The following is a 24497-nucleotide window of genomic DNA, read 5'->3' on the forward strand; positions in this document are numbered from 1 at the left end:
GCTGCCCCTTGGCTGACAAAACAGAATATAACACAAAGAAACTGCAATCCCTTTAGACTATTAATTAGATACAACCAGACATCAAATTCTACATATTAGCTGCAATCTGACATTAAAGCATACATCATCACAAACATAGTTTTTCTTTCAAAAAACCATTGCATCACTCCAACAAATACCTTGTAAAACTACAACGCTAAAGGAGCAGACTCCCATCTCAGGGACCAATTTATTGTAATCGTTCCACAAGGCAAAGGTCGTTAATCATACAAGAATAATAATTCGGAATCACAAGACACCATCCCAAACAGTATTTTAAAAACCAGACAGATAAATGGTGGTTCAATTGGAGATAACAACTCAAAACTGTACTGTCTCAATAAAGAATAAAGAAAAAAATGGCACAACCTTAATATGGCAGTCGTATTAAGACAGGTCAGTCAGTCAGCATTACATTTAGCATGCAGGATCTATATAAATATGAAGCCACTATCTCAAATGGTTTCTGGTGGCGGTAGTTTTGTTAAATAACTGGCGTGAAAGGGTTATTTCTTCTTGTATGACACCCTTGATCAATCATCACAAGCACAGTCTCGATTTATGAAGCCAATCTCTTGAAGCACTTGCTCTATCATTTGGAAAGCAAAACCCCACATGACCCCAATCTAGTGACCCTCTTGGTCTAAAGAAGGGTTGTTACATTTTGACCAAGAAGTTTCCAAGACACCAAAAACATGAAGTTGTGAACTAAAATGGTTTATGAGATATCAGCAGTTTTAAGTAAACTTTCAGGAATTAAAAGACCACATATTTGCGTATCATAAATCAACTGCAAATAGCAGCTTCCATGATTATAATTGGCCCTATGCAGTTCACCTCAGAGATTCAAATGAACAGACCTGCTAATTGTATATCTGAGTGACGTTCCAGAGTTTGGCGACGCTGTTAGAATACTCAGCAGCAGGCAGCAATTTTGTTGGCAGGTTATCCATATATAATACTTTCTTATCCAATGCATTGTTCCAAATGCGTTTTGAATATAAGAAAACACTGCACAAACCGGCAACATGAGAACAGCTATTATCATTTGTGTTTGGGGTTACGTCAAAATGACTTGATATTCGCTAGTTTCCAAAGATCCGGTTTAAATATGCAACGTGGGAATAAATATGGTTGTGGATCTCCCATGTTTACTGTACCATTTCACTGCTTTTGACTGTTAATATCTATAGTGCAATACTGAGAACCAAAAGTAACAAAAACAAGAATGTTGATTTTGTGGAGTTAACATTTATCTCCTTGTTTTATAATTTGGTGGAGGGCTGGGTTTCAGCGCTTGTTTGGTTGTTTCTGTACTGATCCATAGCTAACTGCTATCATTTCCACATATCTAAACTTCAACAACAGCTAAATGCAAGGTATTTAACCATGCTGTGCCAGCCATCTTCCATCTGTTACAAGGCATACATACTGCACAGAGCCGAAGTCTGAAAAAGCAAACACTGTGTCTCCCATGCTTTTGTTGGAGCATCTGTTATATGCAGTACCATTCCAAATTCAAACATGTTCATTTCAGTTCAGATCAACAAGACAAATGTTGTGGTGTTTAATCAGCCATTTTAGAGAACATGTTATAATTGCTGATGAAAGGTAATATTACCAAATTGAGGGTTTAAAAATATATACTCGACCCTGGTATCCCCTCTGTCATGGTCCAGCTCTCATCTTGCATTCAAGGCCTGGATGTCTACCAATTTTCTTCAACTCAACACTAACAAATCTGAATTCCTTCTAGTAGGATCTAAAACTCAACTTAAGAATCTCAATGTAGCTGCCCTGAACCTTGGGAACTGTCTGCTGCTGCCTTCCACCACTGTATGAAGCCTTGGTGTACTTCTTGACAGCAACCTCTCATTTGATGCCCACATCTCCACCACAGTCAAATCTTCCTCCTGCCATCTTTGAAACATCTCCAAAGTCCATCCCTCCCTTTCCCTCCCGGATGCGGAGATACTTTGTCATGCATTTGTCTCCTCTCGACTCAACTACTGCAACCCTCTATATGGTGGTCTCCCGGCACGCACCATAAACCGACTGCAGCTAGTTCAGAATGCTGCTGCCAGGATCCTTGCCAGATGTAAAAAACGTGATCACATCACCCATGATCACAGGTACCAAGTACCTCCTCAACCTGCTGACCTGCTTATGTTCCTGCCCGCAAGCTGAGGTCCTCCAACTCTGGCCTGCTTGTTATCCCCAAGCAAAAGTGCACCACACTTGGACAACATTTATTTTCATGGCTCCAACTCTTTGGAACTCTCTCCCAGCTTTGTTACTTGATGCTCCCACCGTCGCTCACTTTAAATCAACTCTCAAGACCCACCTGTTCTCTCTTGCTTCCATGCCCTTTAAGCCTGATATCTGCTATTAGCTGCTGTGTTGCTGCTACTATTTCACATTCTGTGTTACTATCAATTATTATGCACTTTCCACTGTATTTAATGTACTATTTCATGTATTATGCTACTATCACGTATTATGCACTTTCCACTGTATTTAATATATTATGCTTTTTTTTTTTTTTTTTTACTGTATATCATGTATTATGCATTTCTTGTATTTGAAGTATTATGGATTTTCTTGTTGTTACTGCATCTTGTAAAGCGCTTTGTGATGGTGGTCCACTATGAAAGGCGCTATATAAAATAAAGATTGATTGATTGATATTAAACATATAAAAGTTGTAATACATGAAACCTGTCTTGTCTATGTTTTGTTTACTTTTATTCTACTACATGAAAGATTTATCTTGACAACACTTTTAAATTAAATGTTGTTTAATATTGTTGTAGCAAATAGCTAATTACACACTTAATAACTCAATTTAAATTTTAAAAATCCAAATCAAAGCAGTCAAACAGATACGTGATGGAGAGCTCCTTCATCCATGTAGATCTATAGCCCTGCTTAATGCAAGGCTTGAAGTTAACATATATTTAGCAGCATTTTGCTACCCAAAACTCTTACTTTGCTACTAGCTTTTTATGCAGTAGCATTTTGCCGATACCTTATGTTGCAGTATGTATATCCAACTAGACTAAGCCATAAACTGGCTTAAGACCATTTTGCTACCTACTATACAGACTGATAGCAAATCCTCACTACTGCCTTAAAGTTAACTTCTACCCCAGATTAATGACACATTCATTTTTGACACAGCATTGCCTCATATTTCATATCTTTTTTTTGTTGCAATCTTACTGTAGAGGTTTGCAATGAATCATTATGAATTATTGTATCTGATGGCCACCATGTGCACACTCTCTATGTGATGCATCTTAATGTCTGACAGCAGCGCCAGTCCCCAGACTGCCATTAAAGCAAAAGCATCAGGTATTGTTCTAGGCTAGTGCACCAACTGCTACACCTGTGCGTGTCATAGTCAGTGGGATTGGTGGGACCCTCAAGTTAAAGCCATTTAATTACCCCGCAGGTCAGACAGAGTGTGCTTCTTGTCTTTGTTACAGAATGATCAAGCTTGTCGACCACATCATGCTGAAGTCTAATCACTCTGAAGGCCCAGAGCTCTGCGTGACAGTTTTTAAATGGACTGCGAGTGTCACTCATCCTAACTCCAAGCACTTAGGCCGGAGATACACGAGCAATTTAAGCTATTTTTTCTTGGCAACTCAAATTGGCCGTGTGTCGCTAATTGACAACTCGAGTTATCAACAAATTTTCCATCGGCACTGGAGTTGTTGGAATATAAGACTGCTCTATTTTACAGCAATCCGGTTGACAATTTCTGTGCTCTGTGTTCAGCCAATGATATTGCAATTTCTAATCACCTGATTTCACTCTCAATGGAAAATATATACCAAAACTCTAATTATAATTATGTTATAACCCTAGCACCCCCACTCCCTCCCTCCAAAGACAAAGAAAGAAAGAAAGAAAGAAAGAAAGAAACTAACCAAAATAAAAGAAGATAGATTCGCAGTTAAAAGAAATCAGGGAGGAAGGTCACCTGCTACCATTCCATTCAGAGATGGCTTGCTTTATATTAAATGAGAGTAATACACAATTACTATTAGTAGATAGGACACAGAGGGGATTTGAAGATTATCAAAATATGATCAAAATGGTTGCCATGCTGTGTAAAATGGTTGCCATGCTGTGTAAAATTTTTCCATGGATCCCTGAACAGTGTATTTAATTTTTTCTAACTTAATAAAACTCCATAATATCCCTGATCCAGTGGATATGCGAGGGTGGGACAGTCTATTTCCAGTTCTGTGGGATTAATCGCCTAGCTAACATGGGAGCAAAAGCTAGGGTGTCATTTTATTTTAGACATTGATATATCCAACACATCTTCTGGACATGAGAATAGAAGGACTACTGCCTGGATGTAGGGAATAAAGAGAGCCACGGGTCAGAGATTGCGTAATTACTGACTGAATGGCTAAAGAAGATTTTGAGGAGGGGACAGGGTTAGAGCATGATCACAACTAACATCATGCCCGACACACTATTAAGCGGTCTCCAAACTGTCGCCATTAAAAGAAAAACCCATAAACAGGCTCTTCCCGTACAGACATCAAATAGAATTACAAATACATCTGTTAGTATGAAGAGTATAAATATTGAGCAGCTGCATGAACACCTAAAAGAAAAACAAATGCAGCTGACTGAATTACATAAAGACAAAGCGTGCTGCGTTACCTGCACTTAGGCATCACATTGACCAGAGCAAAGTTCAGTGCGTTACAGGTGAAGTAACAAAGCCAGGAATGTTACATTTCATTCTGGACATAGATGAGGCTAAAAAGTGGACACTCGCATGCACAGCCAGTCAGTTCTGATAACGCAAGTGGCGTAACTAGCACACAAACATCTGCCCCGCGTTTGCCCTCCCAGCCCAGCTGCCCCTCACACTAACTCAACAACACCTCAGAGCCGCAGATTTGTGTTTTTCGTTGCCAATCATTTCTGAGTAGTGTACTGTGTACTATCCATCACTGACATTTTGTAACCAATCAGGTTTTGAGTTTAGTTGACGATCCAAACTCCATTTAAAAAATAAATAAAAGTTATCGTGGCCGAGCTGCCAACACTCACGCCCTATTCTCAAGCTCACACTCATTAGTTAAAAAAAAATCTCATGCAATTTTTTGAAATTCTGGGCAGTTTTTGGTCGGTTTCTAATCGATGTATAGTTTAGAATAAGCAGCTATCTAAAGCACACTGTGATTTCTTGACTGGCTGGATACAACAAATTTTCAGCCAATCATAGTGCGCCTCCGTTTTTGGCGCTCCGTGCAGGTGCTGTCAAGGCAACATGAACCAATATTTGAAGCACGCTTTGGTGGTGCGATTTGGACTGTATTAACGGAGGTAAGTTTTATTAATTTTCATTATCAAATGTGCTTTTTTAAAAAATAAATCAAAACGACCAAGTTGATGTCAATGCCAGTGCTGTTTTTAAAATGTCTAATAACAAAAATAAATCATAGTCGTTAATAATTACCATAACAAACTTCAATGAAAAACAAATAACTAAAATTATTTAGTTATCTCTGATCTATCTGGTAAAATTGACATGTGATTCCATTTACCCTTTGTAGGGTGGCCTTGTCAGATTGTTTACAAGAGCGTATGCTTTTATATTCAGTATTGAACAGTCAGTTGAAAGTAAGCATTATGTGTACATTTGTTACTTTACAGTAATTTAGCGTGTGTGGGAATCTGTTTATTGCAATCTCTGAAGAGGGCCCGCTCACTGTCTGATTGTACTCGTTTCAAGTGCTGTTGCTCGGACACCACGTTGTTGCTAATGAGATAATAATAATAATAATAATTTAGAAGAAAAGTTCTTTCTGGAAAAGTTTATTTAAGTAATACATGCTGAGTGGATAGTTCATAATATTGTGCTGTCATATGATTTATTTAATTTATTGGTTTATTGTCAACACAGTGAAGTAAGTAAATAAGAGGATGCTCCCCCACAGCGTTCATGCCTGTCACAGCCAGTGACAGCAGTGAGACTGAGAGTGTGAAGAGAACACACTGAACAGCCCGAGAGGGAGGGAACTAGTTTCTTAGTTTTATTAGACATTTGTTATCTTGAGGTTTTGTGCCTTATCTGACCATCCATTATTTATGCTAATAATTATTTCACCATTGATTCTTTTCTTATATGAAAACAATGTGTTGCTCTGAAGTTCACAGGATATATCACTCGTCGGTATCATAAAACCAGAATGCCATGAATTGGAATTTAACAAATAATAAAAACTGACATTTTTATTAATATAGTAATATTAATTCATATGATTTGTGGTTAAGTGTTTGACGTCAAGTTTACAGGCGGCTAGTTCAGCAGAAACGATGATCACAGATGGAACGATTTTCCCTGACACAGTTCAGTTTCCATATTACATTGTGGAAACAAAGATTTTATTTTAATTTTTGTTATTATTATTACTGTATTAATGTCTAATGTCTTGTCTAAAATTAACCCTGATTAATGTCTCATAACCGGAGCCAATGGAAATGACTGTTAACTGGAGAAGCTTTTCTTCAAGCAGACACTAGACAAAACCATTTAGGGGGAAGTGAGTGCTTTTTCTTATTAGTTTAGTCATTCAGTTGTGTTTATGCTTTTAGGTTACTTTAAATCTATTGCTAACAAACTAAACCAAGCAATAGATTCTTTGCTGTACAATCGAAAATCACTTTAGAGGAAACAACCTTCTGGGATGTGTCATCCAGCTAAACTTTCAAACTGGATCGCAAATCAACAGTAAGAATTCTGGTTCTTTTTAGGGAATAAAAATAAAAACACTGTTAACAAACAAAACAGGTTCCCCTGCAATGCTCAACTGCTAGCGGTTGTAGAAATACCATATTGCTCATGTGCTGTTTCTTTAAATGTGGCATTTCTTCAATCCACGAAGGGTAATGCTAGGGAACAGGTTACATTACACTCTGATTTACCAGGATTCTGAGAGCTTGCTTTATAATTCTACTTTAACAAAATTATGACAACTGCACCCCCCCCCCCCAAAAAACAAAACACCACCAAATAACAAATTGCTATTACATAGCATGATGTAGTAAAGCACAATAAATGTGTTATTAAAAAGAAGAGAGAGAGAGAGAGTTGCTTTTGTCAAACACATATCACTGTACAGCATTATGTTGGGACTTTGCCATCATAACAGCCCCACAAGCCCTTGGACTTACGAGTGCCATCTGCTTTCCAGCTGACTTTGTATGCCTTTTGCTCCAGGAATTGTTGGTTCTTCTACCCATGGATACTGGCTGTGCTCCAGGGAACCCAGACCTAAGAATTACAAACATTTCTTTCAAACCACAATCAGGCTTTAAAAACTTCTATCAGAAGTCAATCAGGCATGATGCACGTTTCTCCCCTCAGTTTGTCACAGCCATTTCAATCACAAGTTCAATTTACAGATCGACAGTCAATGAAAATAACAACCCTTTCCCACCTTCCATCAATTTCTACCAAGGCAATTTCTGCAATGTAATTTCATAAATTACTGCCTCAAAGCTTTTAAATTAATTATATTTGCTGCCTTGCATCCTAAATCCAGAAGGCAAACTGAATACAAGTACTACTGATGAAAATATAGTCTGTGTCAATAAGCTTTTATTAACAAGTTTATTGCATTCCATTTTGAGTCCCTATATGTGCTGCCAATAGTATACACATATTGTGGCCTTAATATTGAAGGGGACTACATTAACATCAATAGGAGCAAACTGGTACTGTAAAGAAGTGGCATACATTGTGAAGTTATACTTTGTTTTTCTCAAACTTGATTATAATAATTGTGTGTGTGTGTATATATTATATATATATATATATATATATATATATATATATATATATATATATATATATATATATATATATATATATATACATACATACATACATACACACACACACACACACACTCACACACAGTACCTGCACAATATGTGTATACTTTAACAAGGATGAGCAATACATGAAGATGATATCCTTAAGGAACAGAAAGACAACAAGTGTTGAAATTGATAACATAACTGGCAGAAGGCACAGGTGTCGTTGTCCATCAAATCAACAGTACGAAGGTCCCTCTTGAAATCAGGAAATACCTCTTAAGAAAATGGTACAAGACTAAAAGGCTCAAATATGCACAAGAACACAAAGATTGGACTATGGAACAATGGTCAAAGGTGCTTTGGACTGTTGATGGATGGACAACGACAGCTGTGCCTTCTGTCAGTTCTGTTGTCAACTCGACGCTTGTCTTCTTTCTATCCCTTAAGAATATTATCTTCAAGTATTGCTCATCCTTGTTAGACAGCTTTTTGGGTCTTCCAGTCCTGGAGTGTCAATTACAGATGATGTTTCTCTGTATTTGTTGATTATGCTTCAGATACCACACCTTGAAATTCGAGTGATGCAAGCTATTTCACGCAATGTTTTTCCTTCTGTATGCAAGTCAAGGTTGTTATAATAGTAGAAAACACTAGTGGAGGCTTTGAGTAAATTGTTGATGCTCATAATGCATCAGAGTAGAACAATGCAACAACGACTTCTTAAAATCAGTCGTTTAATATATAGAAGTATATTATATATATATATATATATATATATATATATATATATATATATATATATATACACACACACATACACATACACACAACACACACACACACACACACACACACACACACACACACACACACACACAGAGTACTGTGCAACAGCTTTAGGCAAGTGTGAAAAAATGCTGTAAAGTAAGAATGCTTTCCAAAATAGACATGTTAATAGATTATATTTATCAATTAACTAAATGCAAAGTGAGTGAACAGAACAAAAATCTAAATCAAATCCATATTTGGTGTGACCACCCTTTGCCTTCAAAACAGCATCAATTCTTCTAGGTACACTTGCACAAAGTCAGGGATTTTGTAGGCATATAGTCAGGCGTATGATTAAACAATTCTACCAAACAGGTGCTAATGATCATCAATTCAATATTTAGGTTGAAACACAATCATTAACTGAAACAGAAACAGCTGTGTAGGAGGAATAAAACTGGGTGAGGAACAGCCAAACTCAGCTAACAAGGTGAGGTTGCTGAAGACAGTTTACTGTCAAAAGTCATACACCATGGCAAGACTGAGCACAGCAACAAGACACAAGGTAGTTATACTGCATCAGCAAGGTCTCTCCCAGGCAGAAATTTCAAGGCAGACAGGGGTTTCCAGATGTGCTGTCCAAGCTCTTTTGAAGAAGCACAAAGAAACGGGCAACGTTGAGGACCGTAGACGCAGTGGTCGGCCAAGGAAACTTACTCCAGCAGATGAAAGACACATCATGCTTACTTCCCTTCGCAATCAGAAGATGTCCAGCAATGCCATCAGCTCAGAATTGGCAGAAAACAGTGGGACCCTGGTACACCCATCTACTGTCCGGAGAAGTCTGGTCAGAAGTGGCCTTCATGGAAGACTTGCGGCCAAAAAGCCATACCTCCGACGTGGAAATAAGGCCAAGCGACTCAACTATGCACAAAAACACGGGAACTGGGGTGCAGAAAAATGGCAGCAGGTGCTCTGGACTGATGAGTCAAAATTTTAAATATATTTGGCTGTAGCAGAAGGCAGTTTGTTCGCCGAAGGGCTGGAGAGGGGTACACGAATGTCTGCAGGCAACAGTGAAGCATGGTGGAGGTTCCTTGCAAGTTTGGGGCTGCACTTCTGCAAATGGAGTTGGGGATTTGGTCAGAATTAATGGTCTCCTCAATGCTGAGAAGTACAGGCAGATACTTATCCATCATGCAATACCATCAGGGAGGCATCTGATTGGCCCCAAATTTATTCTGCAGCATGACAACAACCCCAAACATACAGCAAAAGTCATTAAGAACTATCTTCAGCGTAAAGAAGAACAAGGAGTCCTGGAAGTGATGGTATGGCCCCCACAGAGCCCTGATCTCAACATCATCGAGTCTGTCTGGGATTACATGAAGAGAGAGAAGCAACTGAGGCTGCCTAAATCCACAGAAGAACTGTGGTTAGTTCTCCAAGATGTTTGGGCCAACCCACCTGCCGAGTTCCTTCAAAAACTGTGTGCAAGTGTACCTAGAAGAATTGATGCTGTTTTGAAGGCAAAGGGTGGTCACACCAAATATGGATTTGATTTAGATTTTTCTTCTGTTCACTCACTTTGCATTTTGTTAATTGATAAATATAATCTATTAACATGTCTATTTTTGAAAGCATTCTTACTTTACAGCATTTTTTCACACCTGCCTAAAACTTTTGCACAGTCCTGTGTGTGTGTGTGTGTGTGTGTGTGTGTGTGTGTGTGTGTATGTTATATATATATATATATATATATATATATATATATATATATATATATATATATATATATATATATATATATATAAAATTTATAATTTCTAGAAAACAAAGAATTTTAGGAAAAATCTTTTGTAGCAAAAGTTTTGCCTTTGTGGATGAAGAAAAAAGTTACATGAAACAGATGTCCAAATATGCTAATTCAAAAGTATTCATAGCCTTTGATGCTCTGATACCATTGTCTACAAGGTGCTACAAATTTCAATATGATAATGCAGAACCTAATTTTTGAAAAGTCTAGAAAATGCTGGATTTCAGGTGAACATTCTTAGAGAGTATAAAAGGGTTAGGCATAGGATGATTGCTGTCATTACCAATAAGTCAATATGGGAAAAAGTAAAGAGCTATCTGAAGACCTCAGGCAGAACATTATTTATTGTCATAAAGCTGGAGAAGGATACAAGAAGATTTCCAGGCTTCTGAATATCCCAAATTCAATTATTGTTTCTATTATCAAGAAGAACAAGGCTCATGGTACTGTCACAACGCTCCATCGGTCTGGAAGAAAGAAGGTTCTTTCACCAAGAACAAGTAGGAGAATTGTGAGGAAGATTAATAACAATCCAAGATTGACTGCCAAAGATATTCAAAGTGAACTGGCTGCAAATGGGACTGGGGTTTCCATTTCAATGATAGGTCGAGTATTGCATGGTGAAGGTCTCAATGGTCACAGGCAAAGGAAAAAGCCACAAGGACAATCACTTAAAGTTTGCAAAAGTCTGAATCATGGATATGAGTTCTGGTCATAGGTTTTCTGGAGTGATGAAACAAAACATAAAAAAGAGCTATTTGGTCACACTGATAGCCATTCCATTTGGAGAAAGTTTGGTGAGGTGTACAAAGGAAAGAACACCATACCTACTGTCAAGCATGGAGGTGGGAATATAGGCTGTTCTTCCTCTAATGCAGTGGTCCTCAAAGTGGTGCCTGTGGGCAAATTCGTGCCCGCGATGCCAGGTCATCGTGCCCGCAGCAGCTGTGCTTAAATTATGGGTCGTGAAAACATTTCTGGTAGGTCGTGGCGTGGGGAAAATAAATAAAGCTTTAAACACGTTGTCCAGCAAAAGCGCCACAGCAGTCTGACAGTGCTGCTTGCTTATGCTGGGCTTGTGCGTACTCTGCAATATGATCAACCAATTGAATATCTATATTGTCTCTGCGTTAGCCCACTCATAAGTTAGCTGGGTGAGTCTGACAGAAAGATAATGAGAGGAGAGAGGAGCTCTCAATTAAAAAGAAAACGACGTGTAAAGCACACCTCCGGAGCTGTCGCCGAGGGTCAGCACTATCCGGATCACCACTGCACTACCGTCATGAAAATACCCTTGTTTGCACTCACCCCCAGCACGACTGCACTCACCCAGGACTGGTGAGCGTGTGTTTGTTTTTGTTCAGGACTGTGCCCTGTTTCGTTATCCTCGTGCCTTACACATTGTTGTGTATTGCCGGGGATTTATTATTTTACGGTCACCAGACCTGGAATATAAATAAAACACTTTTTCACCGGATTACTGCTGTCTGCCTGTCACTCCTGCACCACATGACCGCTGCACCTGTTCCCCTTCACCAGCCACTTTGCCACAGTGAGACATAAACTGTGTCTGTTTCAGAGTCAGGTACTGACAGTGAGTTTAACCAATAAGAGAGTCAAATATCTACCAAGTTTTACGCAGCTGTCCTATTATAAGCAAGCAGAGGCCATTCATAGAATTCTGCATGAAAATTGAAGGCGAGTGAGTAGCCTATGTGAAAGTGAAAGATCTGACAGCTGTCCAATCATTTGTAAGCAGAGGCAGGTGTTAAAATGCCGGGTAAGCACTGAATTCCACCGACTTAGAGAAAAATAATACATTTCAGTATGTAGAATTTCATTTTCTCTGTATATATTTTTTTTAATTTCACCAGACAAGGGAAACACGTAGTCGATTTAGTTCCGAATCCACTTTCTCTGAATAATTGTACTGGAGATGAGCGATCTTTAAAACAGAGTAGTGTTGCCAAATTCAAACAAAGCGAGATGCTTATTTTAGTTTATTCATGGTTATCTCTGTAAACATCCTATTTAAAAATATATGCATTGCGTATTTTATAAAATTATTTAAATAATTAGTGCACCATGCGAGACTTGGCCTTATGACAGTGAGCTAAGAATAACTCCCACTAAAACTCTTATATATAAATATATATATATATATATATATATATATATATATATATATATATATATATATATATATATATATATTATATATAAAAAAATGTCACGGGAAGGCAGTGTTTAAGTCAGCGTGCTCACAAACAGCCAAGTAAGATCAGTTTATGCCCATGCCGAAATTACTTTGAGGACCACTGCTCTAATGGCACACGAAATTGTGTTCCAATACATGGTTCAATGGATTCTATAGCATACCAAACAACAGTGGACAATCATCTAAAACCCTCTGCTACAAAACTTGGTTTAAAGCGCAACTGGATGTTCCAGCAACAACAACGATCCAAAGCACACATCAAAATCTACTTCAGAATGGTTGAAGAATAAAATCAAGGTTCTGGTATGGCCTAGTCAAGGTCCCGATCTAAATCCGATGAGAATCTTTGGTGCACAAGAGAAATCCTTGGAATTTGAATGAACTGGAAAAATTTTGCATTGAAGAATTGTTAAAAATCACTAAAGAATCGTGCCAAAAGCTAATCGACAAATATCCTAATCGTTTAAAAGAGGTTATTATTGCTAAAGGTGCCTCAACCAGCTATTCATTTCCTTTCATTGTCAGGGTATGAATACTTTTGAATATGTTCGCTCAGTTACAGCTTCTGAAAATACACACAGTCTTGATAAAGACAGATCTGCTTACCTTTCCCATTCAGAGAACTGCTGACATTTCCTCTAGATTTCACCAAGCTTTGTTTGCGTTACAAATTTAACTTGAATTCCTTCCAAGAACACAGCTCCCTACAAAACAAATGCATTGCTTTACTCTAGTGTAAACAGAAAAGCTATAGATGCTTTGTACTGAAAAAGTAAAATAACAAAAATAAAAATAAAGCTGATATTATGCACAAACACTTTTGCTTGAATTTTTGTTTTTTTCAAAATAACTCATGCAGTACATTTATTTTCCCCCTCCTCTGTGGACTTCTAATCTAGCCTAGTACACCCAGCTAGGTAATTACACTTTAGAAGAAGGGATCTGTTCCTAACGTTGCGGAACCCAATTTAGGCAAGCCAGTAAAGATGCTGGCCTCGGAAACATTACGATGCCCAACGTTGCCACCTTGTGGACGAAGGACAGATGTGCTCCCAATACACTCAGTATATGGGCTGAAGGGAGAAGGGTTTACACTATTTCCAAGCTTTTTGTTTTTTTACCAGTTTGAGATGTTCCTTTTTCTTTTTGCCTGGCAATGACCCTGAAGAGCCAGGTCCCCTGTCCTGACCAATCGTGTTGCACATCATCATCATCATCTTCAAAACACCAGTCTGGCGGAGGTGGGGCAGGAGGGGAGTCTTCCGCGTCACCACAGCGACAGAACAGCTCTTTCAGGTAATCTCCTTGTAAATTCCTGGTAGTCTCGCTTGAGCAAAAGCAGCCACAGCAGTTCTGATGCTAGGAATGACAAACAGAAAACCAAGCAATAAATCCACCTTTGCATGAACTCTGACCTCCAGCTGCCATTCAAAACAAACTCAATTAATTAACAGAGATGTGGATGTTTGTCCCTGAACCAACCTATTGGTAGTCAGGACATTCAAGGTTGCGCTGATATTTGTAACAATTAAAGGATCCATACTGTACTTAATACAAGCTAAATCTCAACAAAGATTCAGTTTCAGAAAGTGCTGACAACCATGTAAATAATTAAGCTCTTTTAAAAGCAAACTGTTATAATAACCTTTTTCTTAAATAGCCTTGCTCCAGGAAATGTCTTCTCTACCTACAATGCACACGATTTCAGTGACCTTCTCTCAATCTGCAGTCTCTCAGCTGCACTAGCAGTCATTACTCATCACCAGAGGTAACACACTCAGTTACTCAGAGGGAGACACATAACCCCTGTTCATCAAAAATGAAACAGCAGAGACAACCTCATTCCTAGGAGATCACTTCGGAATATTTAACAAAACTCATAGGCTGTTCTCTATGCAGGGTAAACCCAAAGATATAAAAAGCGTCCTACTGTACATGTGTTAGTACCTGCACAGAACAAAAAACACGAAACAAGATATCTTCAATGGCTCAAGCATCAGTACTGTCACATACAGTTAGATACCTTGAAACAAATGCCCAGGGTATTTTTTTATTTATTTACTTTAACCCAAAGTATCCACTCTGCCTAGCTGAGCCTTAGATTGAGACGTTGCTATTCCCTGTTGCTATGAAACAGTTATTTTGAGTTCTTCATGGTTTGAAATCCTTCAGTCCTTTATACTTTTGAGTGCTCTGCATATAATTCTTTTGGCATTTGAAAAATTAGCATTTGCTTCTGCTAATTTTCACCCAGCGGCCAAAGCTATTTAGTTGTTATATGCTATTCTATTATCTCCAAAAGGCTTGCTTACACTTCAGGCCATTAAAGTAACATGAGAAGAAGTTATAACTCCACTCTGGGAAATCCCAGTTTTCATTTAGCATTTTCATTTGAAAAACAAATCCGTCTCATGCGAAATCTGTTCTGTACAGATGTAACATTAAAAGCAGTTTAATGAGAAAATGAAGAGAGCACGTCCCTCGAATTAAAGGATCATTTTCAAAAGGGAGAATTTTGTTTAACTTACCAACAATAAAAACGCCATCAATCTGCAAATCAACCTAAGTTTCAAGTTTTGTACAGCTCAATGCTGCTGTACAGTAGTCACAGTGGTTGTACCTAAGGGACTGTAGTAATGATAACAGATTGTTCTACCCAATTAAAACATTCAGGAGTAATAGTAGCAAAATAAAACAAACAAATACATACATAAAATATTTGTAAATAAGTAAGCTTATCTCAATCATAACTAATGTGCAGCCTGGTGTCTTACCAGTACAGAAGCCAGATGCATATCGGACTGCGGTGGGACCAGAGTAAGGGTGGATATGTAAAAAGCCAGATAAATGAATCCTGTTTTAAATCCCATTATACACAGCTGCAACAGTTACTATATTCACAGAGTTATTGTTTTAAGATTCAGCTTTTATGAGGGAGCGCCACTAAATCCCCAAGATACAGTGTATTGATGCTTGTGACAGGGTAGCCGTCTGCCGCGTGGGTGCGTGCATTCGCTGCTGAGTGACAGGCAGGAGATCGAGACGGAGGTTGACGTTGATACGCCCCGCAGGCAAACAGAATTTATTTACATATCAAGTCAACATACTGAACAGCTCATGGGACACTACCAGCAATGGCAGCGCACGGTGCACATACAACACAGTGTATGAAAACTTTGGCAGGATCTACAATCTCTGAACTAATCTTCTCTGTTCAATAATAAGCGAACGTTGCTGAAAAGCTTGATCGTGGCGGATAAACAGGACGGATGTGTGACAGGCGCATACACAACAGATTACTGCAATATGCTTGACATGATCAGAAATACACACTAGTCCTGCACCCACTCCTGCTCTTCAGAGCTATCCTTTATGATGTATATTTAAAATGACGAGGGGGCAAGAGACACAGGTCTTGGTGCAGGACTAGTGCAAGCATCTACCCTGCTAACCAACCTAAAATAAGTTAAGTTTCATAAAAGCTACTTCCAATCCATCTCCTCAATCAGACAGGCACAAATCAGAAAGCATGTTCGACTGAAGCCGTGTGTACAGTGGACACCTGTATGTGGGAAAACATTTACAAAAGTCAACAAAAACAAGGAGATTTTGGTACACCCACTCCTGTTTTTCAGAACGTTTCAGATCACTGCAGTGGTACAGTAGTTAGCTACAGTAACAAATGAAAGCAGCGAGTTCTGGACTTTTAATATATAGGATTGTGCATCCAAGAATAAAGAATCTAAATTTCAAAAGTGTGTGAACATAGTATTTGAATAATCTTTACTACTAGGATGACAGAATGATAATTTAGGTGGCAAGCTCGTTATTCTCAGGTACAGCATGCCCTTGGGTGTCCAAAACCATCTATGCATGAGTAGTGGTGTTAATAAGCATTAGACTGGGAGTGATGGGTGAATATAGAGTGACTGGACATCTTAGCAAAACTAGGGAAGCATGAATCACTCACAGGCATAAATGAGTCTCAGCATCATGTTTAACAAGCTGATGCTGTCTAAGCAAGACCTTCAAAATTGCCTTCCAATTTGCATTTCTGGAATTAGCATTTTCTGTGGCGATATTATTTAAAAGCCTTTCATTTCACACACTCTGGAGCAGGCACATGCATGTGCAATACAGCCTCTTCTCTATCTAGGTATGCCAGGTGTGATATAAATCACTGGTCCAGGTTTCCACCCAAGATGAATATGCATTGGCCAGGAGGCTTAAAAACAAATACTAAGTTATGAGTACTGTAGGAGTCCATTTAAAAGACAATGGTGATTGTCTACACGCCTGGGTAATTAAGGAAATTAAGTGTCAGTTAGCAAACCGTAGATTTTGAGCACTGAAAAAGACCACTGACCCGTGACTTTGCTTCCTCTCAATGTGCTGCTAATCCAAGACTTCAGCAGCAGGGAGTTCTCAACTGTACAGGAATAATATCTGGTGCCAGTAAACCATCATAAGCCTTCCACTGTTCAGTCACAACACCAAGATATTAATAAATAGGTGGTAACTGCTGGTGCATTATTCACTCAGTATCAATCCAAAGCCATTATTCTTTCAAAAACTGCACAGAGCAGCTTGAAAGGTCCATCTAGTGGCTAACACAAACATAATTTCTTAACCAAGTTTATTTACTATAGGTAGTGTGAAGGGTATAAAAGTGCTTATTTATCTGCTTTTTTTTAACTGCTTGCTAGATGTGTGGCTAACAGTTAGGCTTTATCAGCATAATGTTATGACATTTGACGTCACTTTGGCCAGTAGATCATACTCTATGAATTTGAGGTTCAACAAAAACTTGTACTGAACTATGCTCATTAGAACTGGACAGTTCTGCTCAGCTCTCTGCTGGGATGCACATCATGTGCGTATCCACCCACAATACAATGAGCTTCCAGGTACACACCTTAGGCTCCATTTGTCACATGCAGCCACCTATAGCAAATCTATCAATGCTAATGCCAGCAACACAAGCAGATACTGCAAGATACAAATATGCAAGGGTTGGCAATGGGAACCTGTGTGATACATTTGACCTGTTTTAATAATTAAATAAATAAATAATAATAAAAAAGACTCCCTGCCAGAATACACGTGAGAATGTGGCTGGAGCCTTCACTGAACGTATATAAAGGAAGGAGAAATCCTTTGTCTGGTGAAGGGAGTTAGGGGAGTGTTTGGATTTGTGTTTGTGTACTTACAGTGAAAGTGAATACCCAGTATACAGTAGATATGGCTTTATTTTGGCCCTTATGCCTGTTTATTTGTTCCTTCTTGATTGACAGCGCTTGCACTGCAGGTTCTCCTGACTCTTCGGGGTAGACGTACTGAAGTGCTGCGGCTGTCACAACAGTCACAAACCAGTCGCAAACGAGTCTGAAGTCTGGGGTGAACTGTACTAAACAAGCGCACTGCTGTTCGCGACAGTTTGCGGCAGCACTTTCTTTGCAGTTCAGCCTTCGATGAATATGCAATTATGGGCATTTCTGTATAAATCTGTAAAAATGGGGTGGAGAAAGTGCAAATGAGGGTACTCAAATATGAGATGTACTAAAGCTGCCGGCAACTGCGACACTTACAATTGCATCAATTTGTTGAAATTTTTAAAGCATGTTTTAAACAGTCACAATTAACAAACCTTTAAAAGGCAGTATGAAAAGCGCTATCCCCTAACCATGGCCGCTGTGATTGCAGTAAGGAGACATTGTCTTCAGCAAGAACGAGTAATGTGCAGGATGAGAAGAGAAAGGGTATTTTGTACCAGCATTACCCTCGTCGATTTAAATGAAGACCAGATTAAGCGCAGGTACAGGCTCGGCAGCCAACTCATTGTAGAGCTGCTGTCTGATTTAAAAGATGACCTGGAGCCTGTCACCCAGAGAAGCCTTGCTGTCCCTGCAGTGGTCAAACTGTTGTCCACCCTGCATTATCTTGCCTCTGGGTCCTTTCAGGGGACTGTGGCAGCTGTTACTGGCATTTCCCAGTCTGCTTTTTGTCATGCGTTGCCAGTTGTGCTCAATGCATTTTTGAGGCAAGCATCCAAACACCTATTTTTTCCTAAAAGCAGGTTGTACTCACATGCCTTGAAAACAAATTTCTATGACATTTCTGGTTTCCCCAATGTGTTGGGAGCAATGGTCTATACACATGTGCCGCTAACCCCTCCAGCTCATTCTGAACATCTGTATAGGAATAGGAAACACACCTATTCTATCAATTTGCAGACGGTTTGTAATTCTGCATAACTTAGCACTACACCACTGACTAACTTAAATAAAAATGAACAGTATACATTTGGCTTATAGGATATTCATGATAAAACTAATTAGTGGTATAATGCAAAATGTCTTGCTAGTCCCTTGATATTCGTATTAATGAGAATTGACTGTCCTCCTGTATCATAACTTGTCAATGCAGCACCATTATCTATTTTGTGTATTGTCTAGGCTACTAAGTAAGCCAAGTTAAAAATAATAATAATAAAAAGAATAATAAAAAAAACTAAAGTAATTTAGTTTCAATTTAAAATCATTACAGGATAAAGTAAAATGCGCTAGGTATTCATTTGATTTTACTTCTGTCCTGTACTGGTGTACTGTACAGATTTATAGTTTTACATAATGTAATACGCAGCCTACCCAAATCACGAGTGTTACTTCAGCGCAATGATTTGTACATTTAAAATACAATCAGCACTATAAATGTACGTGAGTGTGATTTTATTGTGTTTTTTTAAACTCGACACCTCCTTATTTCGGACAAACATGTCCGGTTTAGCGAGGGGCAACTATATGATTAGAAAAAGCTTTTTGACAGAAACGCATTTTTTATTTGGGGGTGACGGTTGGGGCCCCACTAAAGAATCTGATCGGAATAAACTGTCTTTCATTATTTATTCTAAAACACGTTGCACGACTCTGGCAACGCTAGAGATCTCTAAATATTCAGCTTGTTATATTTCAGCTCTCCTCATTAACATTCTTAGTATATATGACAAAATGCATACTCTGCGAAGCGTCGCAACGAAAATGCAGATTGTGGCATGCTTGCCCTGTGACTGGCCTACCTTAGTAAATCTGCCCAAGTCTTACTTGTGATGCTATCCTGCTCCACATGTCAATGTGAAGAACTGGAATGTTTAAGAAGGGTGATTGTTTTTCTGTTTTGATAGACACCTTAAGACCCAGAGCTCCCTATGACACAGTCACATCTAGATTTGATGGACTAAATTGTGCAGTCTTCTGCTCATTTGATTGATGAGTCCTTTGTGCAGTTCAAATCACTAAACAGCAGTGCATTTACACAAACAAGCAATTCTGGAGAATCAAGAAACACAGAAATACAAAATTATAAATGTATATTTTAGATTACAATGTAAACAGTGTCATGCGTCACACGCAGTTGTGTTTTTTGTGGGTTTTTTTGTTAAATGCAGCTGGCTATAAATAATTATGCAACAGTGTGCAAACATGAGTATGTCTGAACATTTAAAGCGTATTTTAATATTCCTCATATGCACCAGATAAAGAAGATGCTTTTTTTTTTTAATTTATTTTTTTAAGATCATTCTGGTTGAAGACTTTTCCACAAGGTGGCAGCATAGCCCAGAAAACAACAAAAAGTAGCACGAAACAAGACACGTCATCTCAGGAGTCACAGTGTAATACAGTTGGTCTCATCAGTCTGAAATCACACTCATTCGAGTAAGGATGCCAAGTGGACATGATGCCATTAAACTCACATACATACCCATCAGTTCAGTAGGAGTCTTTTCCATGAAGTGCTCACACAGCCTGATAAACATCCGAGTGTGTTCTGTCGAAGAGCATTCACCATGCCTCTGACAGAAAAGACATAAAAAAGTTATAAAAGTTCATAACTGAAACTACAGTGGCACTCGTTTGATATTCTTGTGGAAAAAGGCTATTCCAGGTAAAGAGAAAAGATAGCACACCACATGAGACCAATTAAATAAATCGGGCACATTCTAGGCTTAAAAAATAAAAGTATAAAGAACAACAACCTAGGCTTTTTTTTCATTATCATTTTTATTCATTGCCTCTGGTTATCTTGTCTTACCGTATCTTGTAAGAAAGGGGGAGTTTCCATGTGCGTTATTTGCACATCAAGTGGTGAGGCACGTGCACGCTCGAGAGGATCAGGTTTGTTGCCGACAGTGACGGCCTCAGAGAGGGATAGGTTAAATTGAGAGGAACGGTAGTTCCTCGTACAATTTAGAAAAACTTGTTGGAAACTACCGTGAGTCTCTATACAGCCAATAGTTTTGCTAACTCCAGTTACAATCATAGATCCCCTTCAATTAAAACCAACACCTATAGACTGGGGCAGTCCTACAAACAGCACTGATAATGTTAACAGAACATACGTCAATCAAAGACACACCTACCCTTTACACTGACGTTTCACATATGTAATGCCTTCTTGTTCGCTCTCATTCCGGTTGTAAACTTGTGTTGCGTTGGTCAAATCAACTAGCAGTCCCATTTTCACCTGAAATGAAAAAATGGAATTCATAATATTTTACACACTAAAGATTGCTAAAGGGAAAAATGCCACAAGGAACTGTACAAAGCTGATACATCTAAATAATGGCCTTTCAATCACTGGTGTCTTTTGTTTGCTTACAAAAATGGGCCCTACATAATGCTATATCACAAGCACAATGTTACTGTAAATAAACATTGGGTATAAGTATGATTAAATAATGCAGTAGTATTCCTATTGTAGAACTATTCAGTACATTTGCTACACACCTGAATGCACATAAAGCACCTAACTGGTCTGGACTTGAGGCACTTCTGAAACATACAGTTCCCATGTGCAGGAGATTCTGCTGTCCTGACTGAGTGTTTACTTGGTGCAACAGTACATAAGAACATAAGAAAGTTTACAAACGAAAGTTTACAAACTTGCTCGTTTGGTTGTTAGTAGCTTATTGATCCCAAAATCTCATCAAGCAGCTTCTTGAAGGATCCCAGGGTGTCAGCTTCAACAACATTACTGGGGAGTTGATTCCAGACCCTCACAATTCTCTGTGTAAAAAAGTGTCTCCTATTTTCTGTTCTGAATGCCCCTTTGTCTACTCTCCATTTGTGACCCCTGGTCCTTGTTTCTTTTTTCAGGCTGAAAAAGTCCCTTGGGTCGACACTGTAAATACCTTTTAGAATTTTGAATGTTTGAATTAGGTTGCCATGTAGTCTTCTTTGTTCAAGACTGAACAGATTCAATTCTTTTAGCCTGTCTGCATATGACATGCCTTTTAAGCCCGGAATATTTCTGGTCGCTCTTCTTTGCACTCTTTCTAGAGCAGCAATCTCTTTTTTATAGCAAGGTGACCAGAACTGCACACAATATTCAAGATGAGGTCTTACTAGTGCATTGTGCAGTTTTAACATTACTTCCCTTGATTTAAATTCAACACTTTTCACAATGTATCCGAGCATCTTGTAAGCCTTTTTTATAGCTTCCCCACATTGTCTAGATGAAGACATTTCTGAGTCAACAAAAACTCCTAGGTCTTTTTCATAGATTCCTTCTCCAATTTCAGTATCTCCCATATGATATTTATAATGTACATTTTTATTTCCTGCGTGCAGTACCTTACACTTTTCTCTATTAAATGCCATTTGACATGTGTCTGCCCAGTTCTGAATCTTGTCTAGATCATTTAGAATGACCTTTGCTGCTGCAACAGTGTTTGCCACTCCTCCTACTTTTGTGACGTCTGCAAATTTAACAAGTTTGCTTACTATACAAGAATCTAAATCATTAATGTAGATTAGGAATAGCAGAGGACCTAATACTGATCCCTGTGGTACACCGCTGGTTACCACACTCCATTCTGAGGTTTTTCCTCTAATCAGTACTTTCTGTTTTCTACATGTTAACCACTCCCTAATCCATGTACATGTGTTTCCTTGAATCCCAACTGCGTTCAGTTTGAGAATTAATCTTTTGTGCGGGACTTTGTCAAAAGCTTTCTGGAAATCTAAATAAACCATGTCATATGCTTTGCAATTATCCATTATCGATGTTGCATCCTCAAAAAAATCAAGCAAGTTAGTTAGACACGATCTCCCTTTCCTAAAACCATGTTGACTGTCTCCCAGGACCCTGTTACCATATAGGTAATTTTCCAATTTTCTTTGAGTACTACTGGGAGGATCTCATCCGGCCCAGGGGATTTGTTTATTTTATGAGCTCCTAGTCCCTTTAACACCTCTGCCTCAGTTGTGCTAAAGTTATTTAAAACTGGATAGGAACTGGATGACATGTGGGGCATGTTGTCAGTATCTTCCTTTGTAAAAACTTGTGAAAAGTAATCATTTAATATATTTGCTATTTTTTTTTCTTCATCTACGATTTTGCCATTTGTATCTCTTAAACATTTAATCTCCTCTTTGAATGTTCGCTTGCTGTTGTAATATTGGAAAAACATTTTGGAATTGGTTTTAGCTCCCTTAGCAATGTTCATTTCTATTTCTCTCTTGGCCTTTCTAACTTCCTTTTTGACTTGCGTTTGCAGTTCTGTGTACTCTTTCTGCATACTTTCTTTTTGGTCCTTTTTTAATGCTCTGTAAAGTGCCTTTTTTCGCTGAATATTTTTTTTAATTGATCTATTAAACCATTTTGGCAATTTAGTTTTACATTTAGATTTGTCTACTTTAGGGATATAATTGTTTTGCGCCTCTAGTACTACATTTTTGAAGAACAACCATCCTTCTTCTGTGGGTGTTTTCTCTATTTTACTCCAATCTACTTCTGTTAGTCTCTGTTTCATACCTTCATAGTTTGCTTTTCTAAAATTGTAAACCTTAGCTTTAGTCATTACTTTTGGGGATTTAAAAAACACTTCAAATGAGACCATGTTGTGGTCTGAGTTTGCCAGTGGTTCTCTGACCTCTGTTTTAGTTATTCTATCTTCGTTATTTGAAAAGACTAAATCAAGGCATGCCTCCCCTCTAGTCGGTGCCTTGACAAATTGTGTTAGGAAGCAGTCATTTGTCATTTCCACCATTTCTATTTCATCCTTCGCGCTACCCATCGGGTTTTCCCATTTTATTTGGGGGAAGTTGAAATCCCCCATTAGTATGGCTTCTCCTTTGCTACACGCATTTCTAATGTCATTGTATAACAGATTATTTTGCTCACCGTCTGAATCTGGCGGTCTATAGCATGCTCCTATTATTATGCCCTTTGAATTTTTGTCCGTTATTCTGACCCATATTGATTCGGTTTTATTTTCTTTGTCCAGGTTTAACACCTGGGCTTCAAGACTGTTTCTTATGTATAGCGCTACCCCTCCTCCTCTTCTGTCCTGCCTGTCTTTCCTATACAGTGTATACCCACAAATATTATATTCGTCCCCATCACTCTCAGACAACCACGTTTCTGTAACACCTATCACATCATAGTTACCTGTTAGTGCAGTAGCTTCAAGTTCTAAAATTTTGTTTCTGATACTTCTAGCATTTAGATAAATACATTTAATGGTTGTCTTACCTGAGTTGTTGTTCTTGTTTTGATGCGGTCTCCCTTCTGTTTTTTTGTTGATTTCTCCCCCCTTCCTTTCTAGTTTAAATGCTTCTGAACCTGCTCGAGGATCTTTTCTCCGAGTAGACTGGTTCCCTTGTTATTTAAATGCAGTCCATCCCGTCTATACAGATAGTCCTCGTTGTAGAATGTGGTCCAATGATCAAGATAGGTGAAGCCTTCCCGTGTGCACCACGTCTTCAGCCATGCGTTTTGATTAATTATTTCCAGCTGTCC

The 24497-nt window shown here is 38.5% G+C and overlaps 1 long non-coding RNA gene across 3 annotated transcripts in view; it reads right to left on the reverse strand.

Annotated features, from left to right (window-relative positions):
• Window positions 1-24497, reverse strand: part of LOC121315443 — a 121275-nt gene that overhangs the window by 92295 nt on the left and 4483 nt on the right. For 2 of the 3 annotated variants that reach the window (XR_005950267.1, XR_005950268.1), the window contains 5 exons: window positions 21115-21218; window positions 20457-20547; window positions 13820-14057; window positions 13305-13402; window positions 7249-7348 (listed from right to left, as the gene is read on the reverse strand). This is a non-coding gene — a long non-coding RNA (uncharacterized LOC121315443). Of the gene's footprint in view, window positions 1-7248; window positions 7349-13304; window positions 13403-13819; window positions 14058-20456; window positions 20548-21114; window positions 21219-24230; window positions 24275-24497 lie in introns of those variants that run through there. The other variant, XR_005950269.1, reaches the window with a different exon arrangement.

Source organism: Polyodon spathula, chromosome 5 (genome assembly GCF_017654505.1).
Source record: "Polyodon spathula isolate WHYD16114869_AA chromosome 5, ASM1765450v1, whole genome shotgun sequence".
Lineage (NCBI taxonomy): Eukaryota > Metazoa > Chordata > Actinopteri > Acipenseriformes > Polyodontidae > Polyodon > Polyodon spathula.